General features: G+C 41.3%; 1 protein-coding gene across 50 annotated transcripts in view; it reads right to left on the reverse strand.

Annotated features, from left to right (window-relative positions):
* The window catches only part of LOC122870039 (receptor-type tyrosine-protein phosphatase delta-like), a 149,218-nt gene that overhangs the window by 117,107 nt on the left and 8,221 nt on the right, over positions 1 to 23,890 (reverse strand). For 25 of the 50 annotated variants that reach the window (XM_044183681.1, XM_044183679.1, XM_044183678.1 and 22 more), the window contains exon 1: positions 12,401 to 12,897. The exons of 1 other annotated variant lie outside the window; for it this stretch is intronic. The gene's annotated coding sequence lies outside the window, so the exon portion shown is untranslated. Of the gene's footprint in view, positions 1 to 12,400; positions 12,899 to 23,890 lie in introns of those variants that run through there. 24 more of the 50 variants (XM_044183672.1, XM_044183670.1, XM_044183671.1 and 21 more) reach the window with 4 other exon arrangements.

Below are 23,890 nucleotides of genomic sequence, written 5' to 3' on the forward strand. Positions count from 1 at the left end.
TCCCTGATGTTAGCTGGCAGCTGACCATATCTGTTTCCATCCTATCCGCATATTATGTTTAATATGATGTGAAGCTTTCAAGGTTGTCAAATCTGGCAGATGAAAATTAACATGATCTGTACTGTCTGTGTTTATATGAACATATAGGGTCTATACATGTATTAAGGTTATTTCATTTTCTTATTTCTTATTTATTTATTTCCCAATTATTTCCCCTCTTACAAGGTTTCTGAAATGACGCCAACCTTTGTCCAGTGCAATGATTTCTGTTTCAGGACAGTTAACAACTTTTACAAGACGGTGTAGTCCTTTTACAAGGAAGTTCAAATTGCATTTGTGACCCGAGCCAGCCATTTGGTGTCTTCCTTTAAACCACTGGTTGGGGAATCCTGTTTGCTGTACTTGTACAGGGAATTAAATTTTCCCTGCATATCGATGATAAACTGTCACGTCGTCGCCCCTTTGCACCTGCTATGACGCCTCTGCTCTTCAGGCCCTGGAAAGGATGTGCCTGAAGATCGAGATACCAACCGACGACCTAGACGACTACAGTTATCTCAGCTCTGCCATTAATAAGATCGCCTGGTGGCTTGTGTCCCGAGGTTTCCTGGTCTGTGTTATCATGCTTCGGGACAATCTAAATGAAACGGTGCTGGAAATATGGTGCCACTGTGACAGGGAGTAAAAATGGGAAGAAATGTCATGGGCCATGGTGTCAGTGTGGTTAATCGAAAATAATGGCCAGCAATTTATAGTTGCCGTCCTGACCAGCACTGGATGTACTGATGCAGGAGATCGAATTTTAATGTGTACATTCCATCACTTTATACAGGCTACTGATGTTTAGGGCAGCCGAACGGCACATGAATCTATGGACGGAGGTTATCATAGAGCAGTTATAAACCGGGAAACACTCTAAAAACAGACTCTGTCTGCTGGGTTTGTGTGTGTGTGTGCCAGCACATAGGTTATAGAACCTTGTTCAACATTAGGGCGATTTGACATTCATCTGATTTCCACCTGCGGCCATTGTAATAAATAAACGGAAGAGGGAGAGGGGGTAGGTAAGCTCATGGGAGATGCAAATGAAGGCCACCTGTTGCTGAGACCACGGGTAACTGTGAAACCAATCAGTATTTTTCTTCATTTGACAAGAGTCTATCTAATCTCCCTTCTTCCCTCATTCCTCTAACTGTGCTCCCCTGGTGTTAAACACTTGAAATGGATCCTGGGGAAGAATAAGTCCAGATGCTGTACGGTCCCATGGTGCTTAGTTATGCAGCATTGGTTAATGCTGTCATTTAAACTACTATAGTCCTGGAATAATCCGAATAACTACAGCATTGTCTTGCATGTCTTTGTGTTTGTAAAGAACAGATCAAATGTATTATCAATAAATAGTTTTCTAAAGAAAAAAAGTTGCCTGTTTGCATTACCAACATTTTTATACGTTGAGTACATGCAAATATTTTATCTACTGCAGCTGCAAAGCTTATGCAAATTTTTGCAAAGTGGCCAACCTGGGATCTGGCAAGTGATCAGCATCAGTGATATTGCTTTCAGAAGAACACAGTGACCCCGGGTTAAAGGTCCAGTGTGTAACATTTAGGAGGAGCTATTGGCAGAAATTGAATATAATATTTATAGTATATATAAGTATGTTTTCACAAGTGTATAATCGCCTGAAAATAAGAATCATTGCGTTTTCATTACTTTAGAATGAGCTGTTTTTATCTACATACATAGGGAGCAGGTCCCTTTCCATGGAGGTCGCCATGTTGCACCGCCATGTTTCTACAGTAGCCCAGAACGGACAAACCAAACACTGGCTCTAGATAGGGCCTTTCGCGAGTTTCGTGGCCACCGTAGTTTCTCCTATTCAAATGGTTGCAAACTGCAATTTCAGCGCTAGTTGCCACCAACTCCTACATACTAGACCTTTAAACCTGCATTGGATGTCAATCTAAATGGTAAACACGTCACCTAATCTTAACTTTGTGACCTAGGCAACAGTTTTGGCAGTTTCACAAAAGTGTTGTAAGGTTTTGGGAAAAATGGCAATCAAGTTTAATTTGTGCAGTAACTGAACTGTTAATTGCTTTTATTTTAATTGCATGCTACTCAATAAACCAAAGACAACCAAAAATATATCTCACATATTGCACACAAAGCACCATCAATCCATAATAACTGCCTTTCAGTAATGAATGAATGATCGATGGACTGACCTGAATTGGCTCCTAATGCACATGTCTTGTGCCGTGAAGAAAAAGAAAAAAAAAGGTGGTTATTTGGAAGGAGAGGAGGTCGATGACACTTTCTGTTGCGATCTATGCTATTAGTTCACTTAACCAAGACATTACAGAGCTTTTTGTGGCAATGCCTACCTAGAAGGGACTTGAGCAGTCCCAGACAAGTCTTTGCTGTAGGGAGACAGCAAATGGCAATAGGATGGATGGAGATTTCCGTAATGGTCTGTGGGAACCAGTGTTGTAGGCCATGGTAAGAGTATGTGATCTGGTTTATTTTGTGTCCTATAGAAGTGAGCACAGCTTGACTAATCAGGAAAGTGGCTTGCTATGAATGCTATTCAAAAGAGCTTATGATCAGCAGGTCTACATTGAAATACAGTAATGTTAGATCAGCTGTGACTCATGCTCTTCAGTGTTAGGTAAACTCAGTAATTAAGCTCAGACTGCATTGTCAGTTCCCTCGGCTCAGAGCACAAACACCAAATAACCTCCTATAGGGCATAAGAGGCAGAAATCAGCTGCATACAATTTTCCTTTTACACTGAGTCGTTTTCTGCATTTCACTCCTGATGTCAGAGCTCTTAATGAAGACAGCGTAGCTCACCGCTGCCGCGTTCTGCACAGCCAGTCTAAAGATTTTATTTCACTGCTTCCACAGCTTGCCTTATTTCACTATGGCTTAATGAGAGTCGTTTGGAATAATAGGCTTCCATTGAATGGAGGCATCTGCATCCACACAGCTCTAAATGAGTGAGCTAATTTCCAAAGATAATCACCTCTCCTGCTGTGTTTTTATGCAGAGATGCTGTAGATTTTTAGCCTCGGATTTAATGAAGTCAAAAATTACCTCCAATCCTCCGGTAAGGCCTACGGAAGCTGACTGATTCACTAATATTTGTCTTTAAATCATAAAAGAAAGGGTGTTAATTTCACAAACATGGCAGTTTATGAAATGACTAATGTTACTATACAGGAAAAATGGGAATATTTAACAATGTGGAATACTATATTACATATTGTATGGACAAAATTTTAAATGTGTTTTGTTCTCCTCAAATTATTCAATAAGTTTCTAGTTAAATACATAGTTTGAAGTGAAATGAGAATTCTGCTGCTGTAAAAGATATATATGCATAAAGGTCCTGGTGAGGGCAGCCATCAGATCCATTAGCTCAGCACATAATCATCAAAACTTTTACTGCTTGAAATATGCCTCGATCTGTGCTACAGAGAAATTTTGACTAGCCCAAACTGAAGCACTTCATACTGCTGTAGAGACATAAAAAGAACTACAAATGCTTTTTACATGTTTCCAAGAGCAAACAAGTGAGATTTCTTAGGATGCCTGGGTAATGAAGTCCACTGGGACATTCAGAGACACAATTAAAGGATGAAGTGAGCTCTCTTTTTCACTCTCTTCTGTCTCCCGCTTTCTTCCTCTCCGCTTTCTCTTGTCTAGTCCCTGTGTGTGTGTGTGTGTCACTGATGACACAGAAGCTGTGGCGTCATGCAGTCACTGCAGATGGCAAATACGGAAAAAAAAGGGACAGGAAGGGAGGAATCGCTTACAAACAGTGTAGGCCATTTTGACAGAGCGAAACCCTGGCTTGTCAGAGCAAATGGGAAAGGTCACAAACTGTGACAATGTAGTAATGTCCCATTAACTGAACTACACTCTCCTTTATTTAACTTCCCACTTCCACGTCAACTAACTTGTCTTTAAAAAAATGTCATGCCCTTTGATTTCTGTAAAGGTTGCACTAGAGGCAGGCAAGAAGACTGAGCTGTTTATCACATTCACTGTGTATTTATGCAGTTGGGCGAGAGAGAAGCTGTCAGTAATTTGGCAACATTTACAGTACTTTTCCCCTTGTGGCTCTGTTGGAGTGGCCGTTGCAAAAATGTATACAATATGAAAGAAACAGCAGCAGAGGTTAATTCCCTGGTGCAGTGTTATGCGGGCTGGCAGTCCAAGCGGAGGAGCAAGACAACAATACGGCTAGCTGCTAGCGCAGGACATCCTCCTCACAGCTTTGTGTTTAGCTTATCACAATAGACGGTCGGGAAGGTTTCCAAATAACGGCAGAGGGTGGGAAGACAGGAGAGAGAGCAGAAGGAAGGGGAAGGAAGGGATTGCATTGTAATGTGTTTTCATGGCTACCAAATGAACCTTTCTGTAGACTGACACAAAGAGCCTAGTACTGTAAAAACTAAACAAAAAAACACACACACTCTTCTTGGACTGTCAGGAATGAAAATTGGCTATGGCAAAAGTAAAATCCATCTGCAATATTAAAAGCTTGAGGGGTGAGCATCAACAGCTAAATTGCCAGGTAGGAATGCATATTAGCTTTCTTTCTGAGTTAATACTTTAATTGCTGTAATTGACACCTTTTTCCTTGTCTAGACCTGAGGCAAGCCATCAAATATGGATGACACTTAAAGTTAGTAACCCATTGCACAATAAGTCTAAATCTCAGTCACATGCAAGGACAAGGCAGGTGGAGGATTAAGTGGGGCAGCTTGGCCCTACACCTGACATGGACTTCCCTTGAACAGCATGAGAAATTTTGTGGAAAATCTTTGCATAAGAGGTCACGGAAATTCTAGTTTACTTTACCCTGTAGGTTTTGGGGATTTCATGGATGACTGATGGTATTCTCCAAAGTTTGCACCTGTAAAATGTGTATGTGGGTATGAGGTGTGTCATTGGAAATACTTATCATTGGGCCAATGAATGGAATTGCATAATGTGGTTTAGAGTGGTTCTTACCAGCGTGGACTATGGTGCTTTAAGCATGACAGTACAATGCTACCAATTTCTTTTAGTGTAACTTGACTTGATGACTTGATAGGCCCCTTTCTTTAATTAATTTCACGCTTTTACATGCAAATATCAACATTATATTGTCGTGATGTGGATCTGCGATGGAGTACACGTAGAGTCATTAATAACTTGCTGACTTCATGTGGTTTGGTATGTGTAGCTTATTTATGCTATCTATAACTCCAAGCTATTTGTGGTATCTTGAGCCATTCTGCATGAACTTCATTTAAGAGTAACCTAAGTCTGCTAAACAGCTCTGGCTAAAACTGCCTTTCTATGTTTAACTGTTGCCATCTCATCTCCCAGTAGATTCGCATATACACAGGCCCAAATATAGTTAATTGCCAAAAGGGTTCATGGGGCTCTAAAAGTTAGTGGATACTGATGCCTCATAGCCTTATTTGCTGATTTTTGTGACTGGTACCAGGCCAGCATAGTTCTCTAATGTTTGGATGCTCAATGTAAATGAGTAGGACTGTTGGGAAATGCCTGTTTTAAAAAAACTGCCATAGCAGCCCCTGGTACCTAAGCAAATTTAAACACTGGTATTATTCTATAAATACATTGGTGGAGTCATGTGCGCCATAGTTTTCTAGCCTGACTAAATATAAACAAGTCCTGTCTATGCAGTGTTATCTATAACAGTGTGATGCAACTCTCAGAAACCCTTCTGAAACAGTTCCTAAAATATACATGAAAAGGGAACGGAAAGATATACCCGTTCTTCTGTGTCGGCTGTTTGAAGACGCAAGCACAACCTTCATCTGTCATCCATAAAATATCACAACGAGGAAAGAAATAAAGGAAGGAAGGAAGAAGGGAAGAAACACTGAATGAAAAAGACAAAGAAGACTCATGAATCAGATGGAGTTGTCAGCATTGCCAGAATCAATGAAGCACATCTGTATGAGCAACATTCCTATTGTAGTATGATGAAAACAATGACAAAATACCAAAAAGTTTCCTTTCAGGTCTTGGCAGGTTTGAAATAGGCAGGACAAGGAAACGCTGCAACTCACATTAAAGTCTATTACTCGCTCATTTTTTCCCCCACACAGAGCTCTGTAGTCCCCCCGGGCTACCATTTGCTTTGCAAAATGCATCCATGGAATTCTTGAGACCAGCCTCCCCATGAGAGTCTAAATAATAGATTGCCAACACAGGATCCAGCTTGCGCTATAACTTCAGCCCCAACTGTCTGGCCTCATTAGCGAGTGAAGTGTAAAAGATAGCCAGCTGCTAGCCCAGGTGACGGCACTCAGCTCTGGCCTTTGGCAGTAGTGGCCCACCCTAAAGAGAATATACGGCGTCTTACTCTGTGCAATTCATCTTGTAATCCGCCTTAAAGCCGCTAAGCTTCTGTTGATGGCAAATGAATGGAGACCAATGGCAGGAAAGATGGAGACAGAGGGAGAAGAGGGGGAAAGTTTCAGTGAGCAGCACTGGGAGGGAAGAAAAGGACCAAAATGTGGCAAATTCATCTGTGAGGAATGATAGACAGAGAGGCAGTTGCTTTGGGCCGTCTGGTCAAAACCAGAGGTGACCTAAGCCATTTTCATCCACTGATTGTCCCCCTCTCTCCCTCCTTCTGCCCCTCCCTCCATCTCTTTTCACTCTCTCCTCTTTTGCTCTATGTCTCTTGCCCTCTCTCTCCATGTCTGCTTCCAAATGGCAGTCATTATACCGGACATGAAAAGTCATTTTAGTTCCGCCTGGCTTCTTCAAAGCAGCTAGCTATAATTGCAGATTGAGTAGAGAGAGAGTGCCGGGGTTACACAGAATTTAAACATTGACTCCTAACCTTGCAGTGATGCAGGAAAAAGGAGGATAAGGGAGGATGAATGAGGAATAATAAAGAACAGATATTTACACAATGTTGATGTTGATCAGTCTAAATTCCCTGTCTTTTTTTTGTACACTATTTCTCACTTTGCTTGTGAGATATCCATACATGTTTAAACATCTCCCTGTGGACATGTGGGTGCCAGCGGATTGGAAGCACTGGATCCCATTACAACATGTCACATCAAGTATTATGGCACAAATTGGGGAAACACTTCGAAATTATGAAAAATCCATCCACTAATAAATGCATTCCTCATTCGTGAAATTGCTATGTGGCAATGTCACTGCAGTTTTTAATGGAATTTTCTCCTCTTTGCCAATTCCAGCGGGTGGCTGGGAAATGCAAATAGACGACAACATACAAATCTCAATCAACGTTGTTCTTAAGCATTATTTAAGATAAAACTTAGGTCTTGTTAAGTTTATTTTATGTAATCAGTTTAATGCCATACTGCTGCAGCAACAAACACTGTTTTGTCTATTCTTAGGATTTTTATACAGTCTTTCACATCCTTCTGCTCTGTTTGGTGTGTGTGTGTGTGCGTGCGCGAGTGTTTGTGAGCTTGCGAGTGTCAGCCCCAAAACAGTTTACAGTCTCTGAGGGTCATATATACGTTGCGTTTTCCCAGTTTACGAGCTAGCCACCAGTCTGAGCTGAGCACCCCTCCCTTGCACTTATCTCTTGCACCCTTCTATTTGGCACAGCAGGTAGCGTAATTGTTCTTGGAAAGAGCCTATCAACTAAAGGCTCCATTTTTGACTTCTTGTTGCAAAGACCTTTATCATAACACCCCATTTTTGCCCGGCTCCAGACTCTAACCGCAAAGTGCCTCTAAACAGAAGTGTTTCAGCTAAGTCATTCCCTTTTGATGGAGGATGGGGCGGTGAGTGAGTAGGGAGGTGGAGAGATGGGGAATACAGACTGGGAAATATGTCTTCTGTACGAGAACCTGCCCGCCGTGCACTACCTCGCCCCCCCAACCCATGAAACACAACCCCCACTAGCTCTCTTGTGAGCAGAAACAAATTCTGAAACTGTCATACTTTAATTGAAATTCCATCACTTGTGTGGCTGCTATTGTGGAATAATTTGATAAAGCTGTGTGACATGAATGCACAGAGCAGACCGTCACTTCCATTTCTTACTCCAGCTTTTATTTCCTCATTCCGCCAGTTATTCAAATGAACCTCAGTGGATTCTGCTCTCAGCCTGTCTAAAAATGAAGATAAGAAAAAATTAGACAATGGGAAGGACATGAAAAGAAATAATGTTTTGGGTTGCAACACAATCAGAATCAGAAAGTCTTTAAAAATATCACCAAGTTACCTTTTTTTAATATCCCATCACTTTCATTCTGGCAATATTTGAAACAAGAGTTATGTTTCATTTGCAGTCTTTAGTTTTCTTCTAATTAGTCCTAACTCTGTCAAAGTGCTAATACTGACATGCTGTTAGTTGCTAAATGGGGGGTGATCCAAAATGGAGGTTAAGGGCAAAATTCCAATCCTCTGCCAGTGCCACTGACCCTGATCCAAATCCATACCAACATACACCCTCCCCCTCTGTCTTCACAACTGGCTACAGGCGTTTGGCATCCATCATATCTCCTGAAACCCAATCTGCAAGCAAAGGACAGCTGCGGCGGAAAAGCAGCCCTCCCTCTTTCTAACACGTCGGTACTCCCCCTGTACGCAAAGCCTGGAGGCAGAGCCTCTAGGCACAGCGTTCGGTGTTGTACCCAACACTAAGTTGAACCATGTTGGAAGTGACACTGCACTTTGTGTGTTAGAATACATACAAGTCAATTTCACTGAGGGAAATTCATGTAGTGAAATTAGGATGAAAGGATGGAGAAGGCAGGGGACTTTCTTTTACTTCTTTACTACTTTATACTTTGTTTTGATGAGATGCATCTGAGACAGAGAAAAAGGAAAGAATATAAGAAAGGACAGAGAAAACAAGAGCAAGAGAAAGAGAGAATAAGCGTAAACAGGAAAGAACAATCTCAGCTATCGCCCTGTGCTCCTTCCACTGCCAAATAATATTTACGCCTCAGCTTTCTGCCCTGACAGGGTGATGGACAGTAGAGGGTATTTTGCCTGGGCATGAAAATAGTCTTTTTATTATTCCAACCCAGTGGCAACTTGAATATCAATAAAAACTGCTAGCGTTCCCCTATGTGTAAAACCAATGCCCCGTAGCGGTGGTTTTTATCAAGCAACCCACCCTTGACGCTAGTTATGCAGTACTAGAGGTTACGGGAGGAAATGCTTGCCAAGTAAATAAGTGAGTGAAGCGATTGAATAGAGGGGAAAAACACAGCAGGACCGGGGCCAAAGTGAACCAAGGGTAAAGTCATGATCACTTCATTATGCTGGAGTGCAGCTCAGTGTTGTGCGAAATCAAACTGCTTTCTCATTTGTCACAATGCATCAAGCTGGCCTCTGTGAAGTGGGTTTGTAGTCGGCTGGAGGCCCCTGACACACAGGCACACACAACGGTTGATGAACGTGAGGAAACTAATCTGCAAGATGTACCAAATGCATACACGCATGCACACGGTGTACAGCACACATACCAACACTGACACGACACATGGGCATATACCTCGCTACCCTCCTGCCCTTTTTTTCTCTCCAATATGACCTTTACCAGGCAAACTTCCCCTGCATCTGCCAACCACCCACCCTGCCAGCTAGCCAGCCGGCCTGCCATTCAGTGGGTAGGTTGTTAAGGGCCGTTGCTGGCACAAAATGAGTTAGAATACACCCACTGGATTACAGAGGGCAGGCAGTGGGGTGATTGCTAACAGACCCATTGGCACTCCATCTCCTCCAGTTCCAACACCACGGCGCCTGATAATTGTGGCCTCTGTGTTTACGTATCCATTTTTGTAATGTAAGTGTTGATTTCTCATTCCACACTCGTAATAGGGGCCCTGGCCTTGGAATTCCTGAAGTAGTGCTCACACCAAGGCATAGGCACACGCGTGTACACGCACGCACACACACACACACACACACACTGATAGAAAACAAACTTTTTTTCTGTTCTTGAAAATAAACCAGTGAGTCAGAGCTACTTAGGCTGTGTTAAGAGAATGGGACTGTGAGGTGCAAGCACACTTGTTCGTAAGAGTGCTTGGCTTTGTGCCGAAGAGGGACTTGGATAAGGAAATGTTGAAAGCTCCCATAGTCCTTCAAGATGCCTCCATTACATTAAATGCACTGCTGTCAATGAGCTTACATCTATGAGCTTAACATTTAACCCAGCATATGTTGCAGCACTTAGCCAGGTGAGTGTACATTTGAGAACTAAAACAAATAAAAAGGACATCTGAAAGACATTGTTGACTTCTCTCTGACATTCAGTCTTGGAAATACCCCGTTGTCCCTTCTAGACATTGTCAAAAATGTGGGATATGGTTTCAGAATGTGCTTCAGGCACAAAAAACTGGAGAAAAAGGTAGATTGGCAGGCACGCAAAAATGGCCTAACTCCCTTATAGGCACTTTCCAAACCCTTATATCATTTTTCAATTTAATGGCTTGCATGCCATGAACAGTTTGTATCCTTCACACACACACACACACACACACACACACACACACACACACACACACACACACACACACTCTGGTGAATGACAGAGAAAAGCTTGACTCATTTTTCCTTTCATTTCCTTTACACTATAATACGGAATTACCTTTTCACAATTTACATCAAGAGTTTTCCCCAAAAGGCTATATATTATTTTGGAGGATTTAAAAATGCCACAAAGTGAAGGATGAGGGTTTGAGAGAAGATGGCCGCGCATCAGTGCCGCTTTTTCCATGACTGAGACACTTTGCTCCCTTCACTGACTTTGGACGGCAGCACTTTAAGCGAGCACCACCTTAGTGCATATCCATTTTGTCTCCTCTTTTGAGTGCCGCTGTCGCAACAGCAATATTGGAAATCAAACATGCGGTGACAGCGTTAATTGCGCTTTGTCAAAATTGGGCAAGTGCTAATTGTTTGAGCTGGGAACTGTAAAACACCTAAGACAGTGGAAGTGCTGGGGTGTGCTCTCCCAGAGTGCTTACTGGCTGTAAACTGGAAATTGCTTGAGCAAACACACACATGCACACAAATTTGCATGCTTAAACATAAACACAAACACACACACACACACACACACACACCCCCCCCTACTGGCCCTTCGAACACTGTCTTTTCATTTGGCTCAGACAGCAATATATTACTGCATATGGTCAGAGGTGGCCAATTTTTAAAGGCTACACATGCAAAATGCTTTCATCCATTTTTATACACCATAATGCCTCCTAACATGAATTGCAGATTACAAATTCTTAATTTTCAACAAGCTGATGGATATATCACTAGTTGTTTTGTGAGCTTTGGAAACCACTTATGTTAAAATTCTAAAATTGTTTTATACTCCTGGTTTAATTTTTTCGGTGGGGGGTCTTCTTCATGGCTTGTAGCCCCTCTCTACTGCATTCCCCTAACTGGCTGGAGAGAACGAGTCCCCTAGTGGCCCAACTGGCACACTGAGCACAGGTGGTGTGCACAGCTCTGCTGGAAATAAAGGTTCACTTTCACCTGACTGACAGAACGGTTGCGTGACTGACTCTCTGCCTGCCTCACTGATATTTAGCTGTCTTTTTTTAAAACATGTGAGCTCTTTAAAAAGCACAGTTAACTTTGAACCCTCCGCGAAAAAAAATAAAAATCTGTTCTAAAAATAAGACGGATAAAGACTAGGGATCTCTGGAGAGTTGCAGGAATGCACTTTGAAAATTCTTCACAATCGACTCGCTAGAAAGGCTTCCACGTCTCTAAAAAGGCTCCACTAAATGAACTGTATTTACATGACAGTGCCACAGATTTAAAGTGAGCTTAAAATAACATGTTTGAGCCGGCCTGTTTTGTTATTTTTGATAACATAAAGGGGAAGAAATCAACCGTAGCCTACTCGAAACGCAATATTAAGCCAATTAAATATTTATTACGATGTGCAGTGATCATTTAGAGAATGAAACTGATTTTATCTTCAAACCTCAGTACAAACCCCACATCATGACAAAAATACCACAAATCCACCTGCACATTCACCGATGTCATTTATGTGCAGATACATATTCAAAATAGAAATTAAACCAGTTAACGAAGGTTTTTTATGCCTTTTCATGGCGTTTTGCTTACTGTAATGTGGCCACTGTATCTATTCAAGGTTGCGCGCATTCATAATGAACTGTGCGTAAAACAATTATTGACACACAGGCTAAATATAACTGTTATATCTCTAAACACGCCAGCCAGCACATAGTCTATATGCATTAGGGGAAGAAAGCCACTGGTTACAGCTGATATGTTTGAAGCAACTTCATGAGGCTCTACGCACACCTGAAATCACTGCGGCAGCGACTTCAGTCACAACCTCAAAACTCCCAGGCTCGTCAGGCAGTCTTACCTTATCACCATTTTGCGGCCAGTTTGAAACTCAGTCTCGCCTTTCTTCTGCGTAAAGAGAAGTCGAGAGTTTTTACATCCAGTATTGACAAGTCGAGTCCTGGGGAAATAAAATAACGTGGAGGAAAGAAATCCGTCCTCAGGTTGTGCTTCTTCTCTCCCCCCCCCAGGCGATTGTTCTCTTATTTGGTTTCCTTCCTCGAGTTGTCCGTGATCAACGCGTTAACGGTCTTCGGGGCGATAGGACGAAAAACACGCACGTGGAGCGTGTGTTATATATTCTCTGGTTCTCTGTCTGTGTTGTGCTCGTTAGCTCTTCATTGAATTGAACGTGGCGAGACTGGTTGTGTTTGAAGAGTGCGGTGTGGCTGGGACACACAGCCCCCCTCTCTCTCTCTCTCTCTCTCTCTCTCTCTCTCTCTCTCTCTCCTTCTCTCACTCTCTCTGTGTCTGTCTGTCTCTTTCTCTCTCTTTGCCGAGACCCGAGCACGGACTAAAACCCCAGGTGGAGAAAAACGGGAGAATGTGGGGGAGAGAGAGAGAGGTGTGTGTAGGAGGAGTGACGTCACTTAGCGAGGTCCCACTTTCCCAACTCTCCTGGATCCCCACCCCCACTCCCCCACCCACCCCCAAAGTTCACTGCAGGAATGTGCTCTTGGACGTGGCTATTTTTGAGCAAGATTTGTATTAGAGAGACGTGGGAGTGTGTGTGAGTGTGAGTGTCTGTTTGTTAGTTATGCTACAGCTACAGCCATGTTTATCATGAGCGAGCATAGTAAATACTGTATATCAATAACCCAACCAAGAGCATATTATTGAACAATTGCTAAGAAGAATTTATGAAAATGTGTCAGGAATCGTACAAAAAATGGCAAAATTCTCTGTGTGTGTCTGTGTGTTTGTGTCACCATCAGTGATGGAAAAAGTATTCAGATACGTTACTTAAATAAAAGTAGAAATACCAAAATGTAAAAATGTTCCATTACAAATAAATAAATACACACAAATAAATAAATAAAACTACATTCAAACTTTTACTGACGTAAAAGTATTGAAGTGTTATCTGCAAGATGTACTTAAAGTATAAAGTGAAATGTACTCAAAGTGCTCACTATGCAGGTAAATCGGTCCTTTTGTCAATTTGACATTAAACTATATATTGTACTATTGTGATTATTAATGATGCATTAGCATGCAAGCAGCATCAACCTATTTTTTATACTGTTTTATATAATATTGGATGGGTTACTGTAAAAATATTCACCATATTTTATAAGTTCATTATAGGTTTAATCTGAAAAGTTTCTTTCAAGTATACATTAGCTGTCAAATAGATACAGTAGAGTAAAATGTGCAATATTTCCCTCTGAAAAATAGGAGTAGGAGTAAAAAGTACAATAAAATAACTTAAAGTAGCTCAGGATTGTACTTGAGTAAAATAGTGAATGTACTTAGTTACTTTCTACCACTGATCCTTAAGCAGGTGACAGGTGGAGTCTGGCATACATGGATGCTTCGTGGTTAGGGTAATGTTAGCACAAACTCCATAAAACATGCTATCGTGTACAATAAGGTCACTACAAACTCATCACTAAGAGCCACAGACACACTATGAGTCCCTGTAGGGATATTATATTGATTTTGTTGTCAGACTGTGCTTGAATGTGTGCGCATGCATGTCCATCAGGGAGGCATATCTGTCATTTTGTTTATTTTCATCAAGGCATTGCTTCCGTATGTAGGAAAGCTGTCTTGGCATACTGCATTATGTACTCAAAGGTCAGCCTGTGAGAGATACCTCACATTTCATGTACTGATTCCAAGACGTGATTCATTCACATCCTCGTCACTGAAAAGACAGAATGGTGCACAACAATGCATAAAGGGACAATATTGCTCCTGATAACACAGTCAAGTGCACGGTCCTCTGATGTAGGGCTACAGAAAAATAACAGCGATGGCCCGGGGAGACAGATGACTATGACCAATTGTGTTTTGAGAAAAGTTGGTTTTTGTGGCAGCAACCCAAACCCTTGATGAACAACCGAGCCCTGCAGACACAAACATCTAGCATCCAACAATTGTACTACTGAGAGACAGAGAGACAGACTACTGCAGTCAGCAGATCTGTTTTCTTACCTGCACTCAGACATGTCATGTATCTGAGTAACAGCGATGGTGATTTATACCTGCAAATTGTATCGAGCTCCATTTTCTAAGGGCAGAATTTGATACAGCCTCCGCATGTAGATTTATAGGCCAAAAGAAAGTGTTGGTTTTGTGACAATGAACAATGGAGAAACTTGATGAAATTACTGTTAGGTGAACTATTGCCCTCGACTGCTGGCTACGAGAAAGCACTGTGGGAGTGATAGCTAGTTGTGTCTAGAGGCACAATTGTACTGTAAATCACAAATGTCTGACTATCTGACTTTCACCAAAGCAATTATTTCAGAAAATATTCTTATTTATCAGGCGTATAGGCTGAAGGTTGGCAACACTGTTTTGGTTGTGAAGAAGATATGTCACTCCCAGCACATCTAAACGTTGAATATTTTGGTTGATAAACTTCAGTTCTATTTAAGAAAATGATTCCAGTCCTTTAGCTGAGGCCTGCTGACATTCACCTTCGATGTATGACTGCGGGGAGCTTCTCCATTTTCTTTCAAATCACTCACCTGTGTTCATGATCTTTGAATATAATTGGATGACACTAGTTATTAGATTTACAATTATGCTCTGCATCCAACCTTGTGCTTTCATAATCTTGGCACCAGTTATAGCAGTAATACAACAGCACTTGTTGATAAATGGGGGCAAGGGTAGGATTTATCAAGAGCCTGCCTTGCTGGCCTATAATGGCTGAACTTTGTCACCCAACAGGACACGGTAGTCAATAAACCAACTGTCCTTCAATAAGAAGGATCCAACACAGAGAAAACTTGAAAGCCGCAGCATTACCACATGCTGCAGGTTTGCCTATTAATACTTTTGACAGTAGGAGGACTATTTAAAAAAAAAAAAAAAGTCTCACTTGACAAATGTTTTCTTTGTTGTAGGCCAATGACAACACATTACTATTATGTGAGCCAACAGTGTTTGATATACTGCCTCGGGCATGTTTACATTCATGTGTGTGTGTGTGTGTGTGTGGTCATGCAAAGTGTAGCACTGATTGACATTTACTATGTAAATACAATGCAAATGCAGCTAAGGATGCTAAAGGTTATGCAGTATCAATATGCATTTGCTTTGGATGAATTATGTAAGCAAATCTTTTGATGTATGTGTTTCTCTGTGTACCTGCCTACACAGTAAATCTGTGGGGACCATTCTAACTTTACAAAAGTAATTAGCATTGAATATTCTCATTTATTTTGAAATGTATTTTGGAAATATTAAATACTCCTTTTCTTTTCATTACTGAACAATGGTATCAGGTTGCCCTACAGGCTGCCAAAGAATAACTTGAATGCCATTAAATGAGTTTAGTGAGGTTTAGTATTTATTAGCAGCTTAATATCACTGTCACCACAGATATTGAAATAATCTGCTGTTTTATGATCATGCAAAGTATCAGAATTGGACTGAAATATCTTGGCAACTATTGGATGGATTGCTGTGAAAATTTGTACAGACATTAATGGTTACCAGAGGATGAATCCCCCTGACTTTTCCAAGTGGCGCTACCATAAACTTGAAATTTTTGTTGTTTAGTGAAATGAAACAACTATTGGATGGATTGCCATGAATTTTGGTAGACGCTCATGTCTGCACCAACTTGTAATTACCTTTTGTGGTCCCTTGACTTTTCTTCTAGTGCCATCGTCAGGTCAAAATTTCCAATTTGTCCAATACTTTGGTTTATGACCAAAGATCTGCAACTAATGACATCCCCATCGGCCTTGAGCTGTACTTTGTGTTTAGTGCTATCAACAAATGACATGCTGAACTAAGATGGTGAACATGGTAAACATCAGCATGAGTCCTTGACATGCCCTTTGTGTCACGGTTCTAGAGTTGGTGGATCCCTTGAACTTAAATGACTCTCAGCACTTTAGTGGTGGTGCATCCTTAGTGTTGGCCTTGTGGACTATGCAAGTTACTGTATAAAAAAATCAGTTTATGGATTTGGTAGGATTTCATTTTACAGGTTGCAGTGTTTATCTCAGTGGGGGTAAAACTACTTCTTAAAGTCATGCTTTTCTGTTGTGTATCAGCTTTAAACTGTCTGGTTCAGAAACAGACAGGGGACACAGAAAATCAATCAACTTGTTCTTTAAGTTGTGAGAAAAGTGGTTTGTTTTCAGTCTGCTAAAAGAGGTATTTAAGTAATGCTTGTCAGATGAATTTACACTAAGGACAAGGCTTGGACTGGATTTTGTTGCTCAACAGGATGAGGTCAGTTCCATTGTAATTCAGTCCAATTTAGATGTGGGAGGGCTGACAGCTATTTTTCTCCTCCATGGACAGCGTTTCAATTCTGGATAAGTTGCACTGTACTTTTGATCAGGCAGCCTATTTATAATTTTGCATACAAAACTGTCAATTTCACATTTAATGTTAGACAGACAAATGTGAAAATACAATATCTTTCACTGTCAACTGGAGGTGCAGGCCTTTTCACCCTTGACAAGTTGCTGGCACTTTACAAATGACTGTCAGTCATTACTCTAGTTTCTGCGACCCAAAGACAACACCATGTATAATACTGCGGAGAAGAGAGACAAGTTATCTGAATCAAAAACAAGGACTGTTGTTTTCAGCTCCTCATGCCCCAGAGTTGATACATTTATAGTTCCCACCTCCCTCACAACCCTGATCAAGTAAACCAGTCATCGTAAAATTAATTTCCCCATCAAGCGAGACTCATGCTCTTTGGGATAACAATCTATCTTAAGCGGATAAATCTAATCCAATGTGTTGAGATTGACTTGTTTATGGCCGCTGCCCAAGCAGTGAAGAGAGGGGGGGTGGGGGGGTGGGGGTGGGTGGAGGGGGGGCACGACACGACAAATGCCAAGGTGATATTACACACATCTCCAAGGCACGAAAAATGTAAACCAACACCCAACTGTAGTCCTTGTCCGAGACATCTAATATCTTCTCTCCTTCTTAGAATCTGTCATACATGATGGATGGCCAAGCATAGTCATGCTTTCATGAGTAATTATCATTCAGTTGAAAACTGAGGACTTAATAGTTGCAAAGTTCATCACAGACAAAACACAAGATTTTTTAATGTGGATGAAATTATTGTAAAAAGAGAGCCAGCTTGATTGCCATAATTATGTACATGATTGGGAAGAAGTGGTTCATTTATTGGTCTGTTGCCAGACAGCTTTATACAGCGCCTTACGCAATCAGTGATATATAATTCACTTAGTGACCTACGTAACTTGGAAACAATGAGAGCCGTACAACACGTCTTCCAGGGCAAAACATTTTTCAATGCTTCCTATTGAAGCAATAATTAAATTAACTTTATTTATGTTTGAAAATGATCCTCCTAGAGAGTTACCTGGACGTAAGATGGTTGTGTAATGATGAAAAGTGCAAACTGAAACTATAGAGTTTTTGCGTCACAATCAGGCAGTACCTTAAAGCCTCTGAAAACTTGGTTTCAAATTTTATGTATTTCTCTGTAACATTAAATATTCATGACCAAATAAGCAACAGTGAAAGATACAATTTGGTTATTATTTACTGAAAGTTTAACACTCCAATCTCAGCTAATCTGCTTTGTGAGGAACATATACAGTCTAGGGTGAGGACCATGTGGATGTAGTTTGATCCGATTTGCAGGCAAGATGAGCATACAACTCCACAACCTCGCATCACATTTTGGTTCAAATGTTGCTAACTTTAATAGATGCACAGGAATATGACATCAACATTATATGTAAAATAAACCAAAGCTGTTCTTACAGAAAATGTTGTATTCATTTATCACTCATAGTAAAAAGCTCATTTGAATTCACTGCAACATTGCAGTGTTGGATCAGGCCAGCTGAACCTGGAGTGAGTCTTGTGATAATACATTAGCTCTTACTGGTGGTACTGCCAACAGTTAGATATTAACTATATTTGGTGCAGCTGACTGCAGCCTGATGTCACAATACCTACAGAGCTGGCGGCACGTAAAACATGTCTCCTCAGATTGGAGGACTGCGGGCTTATGTTACATGTTTGATCAGCTTTGATTAGCTTCCAAGTAGCTTTTTACTAGCGTACCCAAGATGGCAAGTAAAGACCACAGTAGTGAGACCACAGAAGCAGACATGACTACAGATTGTGCTGTATAGAGGCAGCATCTATTCCTTGTGTATATCAGCATATATAATCCATAGTTCAGTGTGCAACAATGCATTTAATATATTGTCTGCCTTAGAGGGTCACAAGCATATTGTCAATGAGAACACAATGGGCTGCACTCTTCAGGAGGGCTACTTGAACTCTTACGTGACCTGAACAGCTCTGCCTGTCACAGGGCACGGCGTGACAAGAGGCGCATGCTTACTCATCTGTTCTGGAACTGCTGAGTCATGAGTAGTCAATATCACCTTATTATGATGTCAAGCAGAATCAGATTCGCGATGAGGCTTGTGGATGGGACCTCGGTTTGATTTAGTTTAGTGTTGGCATGGGGTGCAATGAGCTGAAAAGCAATTAGGTCCATTAAGAAATCAACTGGGATGGCGCGAGCAGCAGGCTGCGCAGAGAGACAAAGAGAGAGATAGAGGTAGCGAGGGAAAGAGGTTTAGACAGATTGAGTCAATTCCTGCCTGACAGTCCGGTGAAACAGTGCAAATTTGTATCTGAATGTGTTTGTGTGGTTTGTGCTTGATGGAATAAGCACCTAACAAGTTGCCATCGATACTGTGATCATAAAATTGACATGGAGGAGGAGTCAAGACAGTGGAAGTGAACCAATGGAAGTGGATGACGCAAAGGCCTTTTCCCAAACTGAACCCAACCCCACTAGCACTTCACTACTGATTGCCAATCTGCATGAAGTCACATTCGCAGCTGTGGAGGGCGCTCCCTATTAAGAGGGAGGGTATACATAAGCAGATAAACTGTAAGAAGCACTCGCCACTCTCCTCTGTCAGTGGGAAACATCCGTCACCATGGATACTGATAGATGCATTAGTCGCTCTGCTTTTGAGTTATATTATGTGCTGTTTCCATGCAAATGCAAAACATCCCAAAAGAATGAACATGTGTTCTGTGTGCTCGATGTGTACATATATTATAAGCTAGCACTGAAGTGATGAGTTGAATAATCAGTTAGTCAATCGTCAGAAAATTAATCAGCAGCAATTTAAATTATTGTCTCATCGTTTGAGTCATTTTCCAGCAAATGTGAAAATTTGCTGCTTTTCCCTGTTTCACATCAATGTAAATTGGAAATATTTGGGTTTTGGACTGTCAGACAACACAAGCAATTCTTAGTTACCATACCGTCTGGAAAATTGTGATTTGATATTTTATTGACTAAAAGATTAATTCATAAGTCAAAGAAACAGATGATTTGAAAATACAAACAATTGTTGGTTGCAGCCCTATTTAGCTAATGGGGTCAAGACAATTTAGGGAGAAAGTGATGTTTTTTCTTTTTTAACCTAACTTTTTTTTTACATGTTTTGTCATATGGTTTTATACTCCACCTCTGCTCCCCAAGAAGTGATATGGCAAACTCTCCACAGGAATGGACAGAGTGGATAGGATGAATGTATGTATGTTGGGACAAATTGCTATGAGTGCTGATGTAATAATGTGGCACGGTTACGATACTTTTGTTTCGGATGTCATTCTCACTTTTCTGCTTCTTTTTTTTCTTTTTCTGTAACTTCTCTTTCTTGTCTGAATTCAAATGGGTGTCTGTGAACAAAAATCGTGCTCTCCTGCTTTTTCTGTCTGTTGATCTTTTCCCATCTCCCTCCACTCCCCTTCATTGTCCTTTCATTTATTCTTCCCCAATCTAAAAGCCTTTTACCTTCTCCTGCCATCATCTTATCCCAGTGCTCTTTTATTTGCCCATTCTCTACCCTACTCTGTACATCTACTCCTTCTGCTCTATACCCCTCTGACTTTCCTTCCCCAAACTAATAGTGACACACACCTCATCCCTGTCCATGTCTCTTTCTGTCACTCCATCTCTCTCCATCCCTCTTTCTTTTTCTCTCTCTATTGGCTGGTGCGTGCTGGCACCAGACATTTACGAGAAGCTCTCACCATAGCCGATTGATCACGGCCATTGTTTGCGCTGGGTCCTCCATTTTACAGTTCAGTGTTCATGAAAAGGAGCTTTTGCCACTCCTATCTGTCACGTCCCTCCACCCCAAAATGTTCTCTCTCTCTCTCTTTCTCTCTCTGGCCAGTGATTCCCCACTGACATTTTCACAAGCGCACCTTCATCAATTTCACACCTCCAATGCCCTCCTATGCCAGTGTGGAAGGTGGGAGGAGGTGAATTGATGGGTGGGTGCTGACAAAGCTAGCTTGAATTCGAAGTCAGGGAGTGACAAAGTTGTCCAAGTGTAGGACGGATAGGACATGGAGGGTCATCAATATGTGTTGTCACCAAAGTCAACAAAATAAACAACTGTGTGACATCAAACAAGTGCTCCAATTCAAATATGTCCAGTAGTATCTATGGAAATCACTGTTATGATATTGACCACACTGCCACAATGTACAGTGCAAGTTTTTGCATGTCAGCTTACCATTTGCTGCCCCCTGTAGTTTGCATCCTTCTCATTTATTCCTCCAAAGATGCAACGTATGCTATAAATCCAGTAATGCAATAAAAGGTGTGATGGGAAAAGCCATCCAGAAGGTAAACATTCTCTGCACTCGCTTCCTCCCTTTAGTCTTGGGAAATTAGGCCATTCTATCATCAGCCAACTGGTGCATTTATGAGCTGCTAAAGTAATTGGCGATTGCAGCGTGATCTCAGCTGAGAGAAAGGTAGCACATTCACCTCAACAGAGCCTTAAGCTAAATGCTTCAATGAAATAACAGAGAGGACATGGAGGAGGAGGCGAATGGAGAGAAGGAGAGTAGCAAGGTGCCTCATTCACTGGCTCAGGGGTTTATGGGATTGCTCCCAGCTGTCACTCTGCGTAGTGAATCCGCAGCACCGTAATATCTTAATTGTTTCAAATTAAATGCTCGTAAAATGGCAAAGGAAATGAGTTTTTCCTCTCTGGCTAATCCAAAGCAGCCCCTTGACTTACATCTGGGCCCGCTATAAGTGAGAGGGGGTTTAAAAGGTGGAATGGCTCCCACATGAGATGGCCATGGATAGGCTGGTGTGGAATTAGTTTTTATAGGTTGTGAACTATGAGCCTATCACTGCGCATATGTGAATCACATGTCTCAGAGCATCCTCCCCCTCCGGTGCACATGCATTAATGTGTGTACATATGTATGTTTATGTGGAGGATGTGTGCAAGCGGAGGCTTATCATAATAAACAGTCTAAATCTCCTGTGGGGATTCACACATTTAGTCTCCCCCCATCTCCCTCCAGCACTTCTGAGACTCAGCTGATTCCACAGCACACATTCAAATCACTCAACCAGCTCAAGCGTCCTGAATGACATCAGCCTTGCTGTCAAACACACACACACACACTCATGTATGCATGCATGCACACACATAATGCACACACGCATGCTGGCATACATGCAAACACCGACACAGATAAAGCCCTTCCCACCTCAGTTATCAAGAATAATCAGCGCATATACTGCTATTTACTCATAGCACATACTATGCATGCAATTTATACACTAATGCTTTCTGTGTGAACACAGTATGACATGCTTCTCATGGCTTTTCTGAACACAATTCTGTCTGAAAGGATATCAGAATTTCCCATTAGCCCCTGTTAACTTGACATCTTCCCTTCCATTCTTACAGCATACTTGAAATGAAGCTCATAACAGGCAAATCCAGTAGACAATTATGTGTCATTACATCTGCAAAGTGGTTTTTATGGGGGGGTGTAGGTGTTGGTGACGGTAGGGGCAGTGATTATCATAAAATGAAACACCAACTGAGAAGGCCTGACACCTCTCCACTTGGAACCAGAGACTGATTGAAAAGAAAAAGAGAAAAAGGAGCCGAAGCATCATTATTGCTTCACAATGCAGAGCGTAGCTTTCACTCTGCTCAGCAGATGGTGATATAAGAGGGATGTGGTAAAAGTTAAACTAACAAGTGCTTGAAAAGTTTCTGACACCCATCAATACTGCCATCTGCAGTTAGTAACGTCTAGAGGAAAGCTGTGTGTCAACATTTAACAAGAGTTACGGGATATTTGGTGTCTTTGTGAACTTGTCTCTCAATGAGGTTCAGAGACTGGAAGTTGTAGTAGTAATAATAATTTTCTCTAGTATTCTGTAGCATTTTCAAAAAATAAGTTTAGAAAAATCAAACCAAACCAAACTGAAATCAAACCAAACCAAACTAACTGGAGAGAAACAGCAAAAATATCTAGCTTGCTGCATGTCTGCTGGTTGCTAAATAGGTAACTGATTGCTGAAACATTCACATTACAACTTTGTAAGGTGTTAATGTGTGACAGAGAGCATGAATTTGCATCATGCAGTCAATATCCCAATCTGACCTTGGTAATGTTTATGACCAGATCAGCTAAGCTAATCAAAGAGAGAGAAAAAATGCCTGAATATAAAAGATATAAAAGAGGACAATCATGGCATGAAATTTTTCACAGCAGACATTTTGACTTGACTGGGAAAAGCACATGTGTTACTAATAACATTAATGATAGCTCCATTCTATTAAAGTAAGACATGGAAGTGTGTCAGCGAACCAGCATATGAACAATACCAGGACCCTGAAACTGAAGCAGCTAAATGGAATTCAGCCATCTTGAATTTCATTATTTACACCTGTGCTTTTCCTGCTGTGACATGTCAAAATGTCTGTCTTGGAAAAGGCATATCAAAATGATTCACTGTGAAATGGACACATTGTGACAGAAGTCAGTGGCAGCATTGAGAATGTGGGAAAAAATATAAGCTAATGTTTAACATTTTTAAAGTTATGACTATCTTGAGGTTAGATAAAATAAGCTGAGGCCAAACTATGATGATGACTTTATGTTTCTAGATACTGTAAGTACAAATCTGTACATCCCACTGCCCTTCACTGAACTTATCTGTACGTTTTCTCTGCTAAACTCTAGATTAAGGTCCATCTTCCACTTCTTACTATCTATTTTGCTCTCCTGTGTGCTGTGTTGTTTGTAATGTACTGCAGAGTATTCTCCATCCTCTCTTCTGATGCTTCACATCCCATCTCACCCCTCTAATCTCTACTCCTGGTTCTTTTATTTCCATCTCTTGCTGCTCCTTCCCTACTCTCTCTCTCTCTCTCTCTCTCTCTCTGCCCTCTCATGTCTCTCTCATCACCTCCACTTCTCCCAGCCGTTTTGTTTTGGGGGTTTTTTCACCTGC

Source organism: Siniperca chuatsi, linkage group LG22 (genome assembly GCF_020085105.1).
Source record: "Siniperca chuatsi isolate FFG_IHB_CAS linkage group LG22, ASM2008510v1, whole genome shotgun sequence".
Lineage (NCBI taxonomy): Eukaryota > Metazoa > Chordata > Actinopteri > Centrarchiformes > Sinipercidae > Siniperca > Siniperca chuatsi.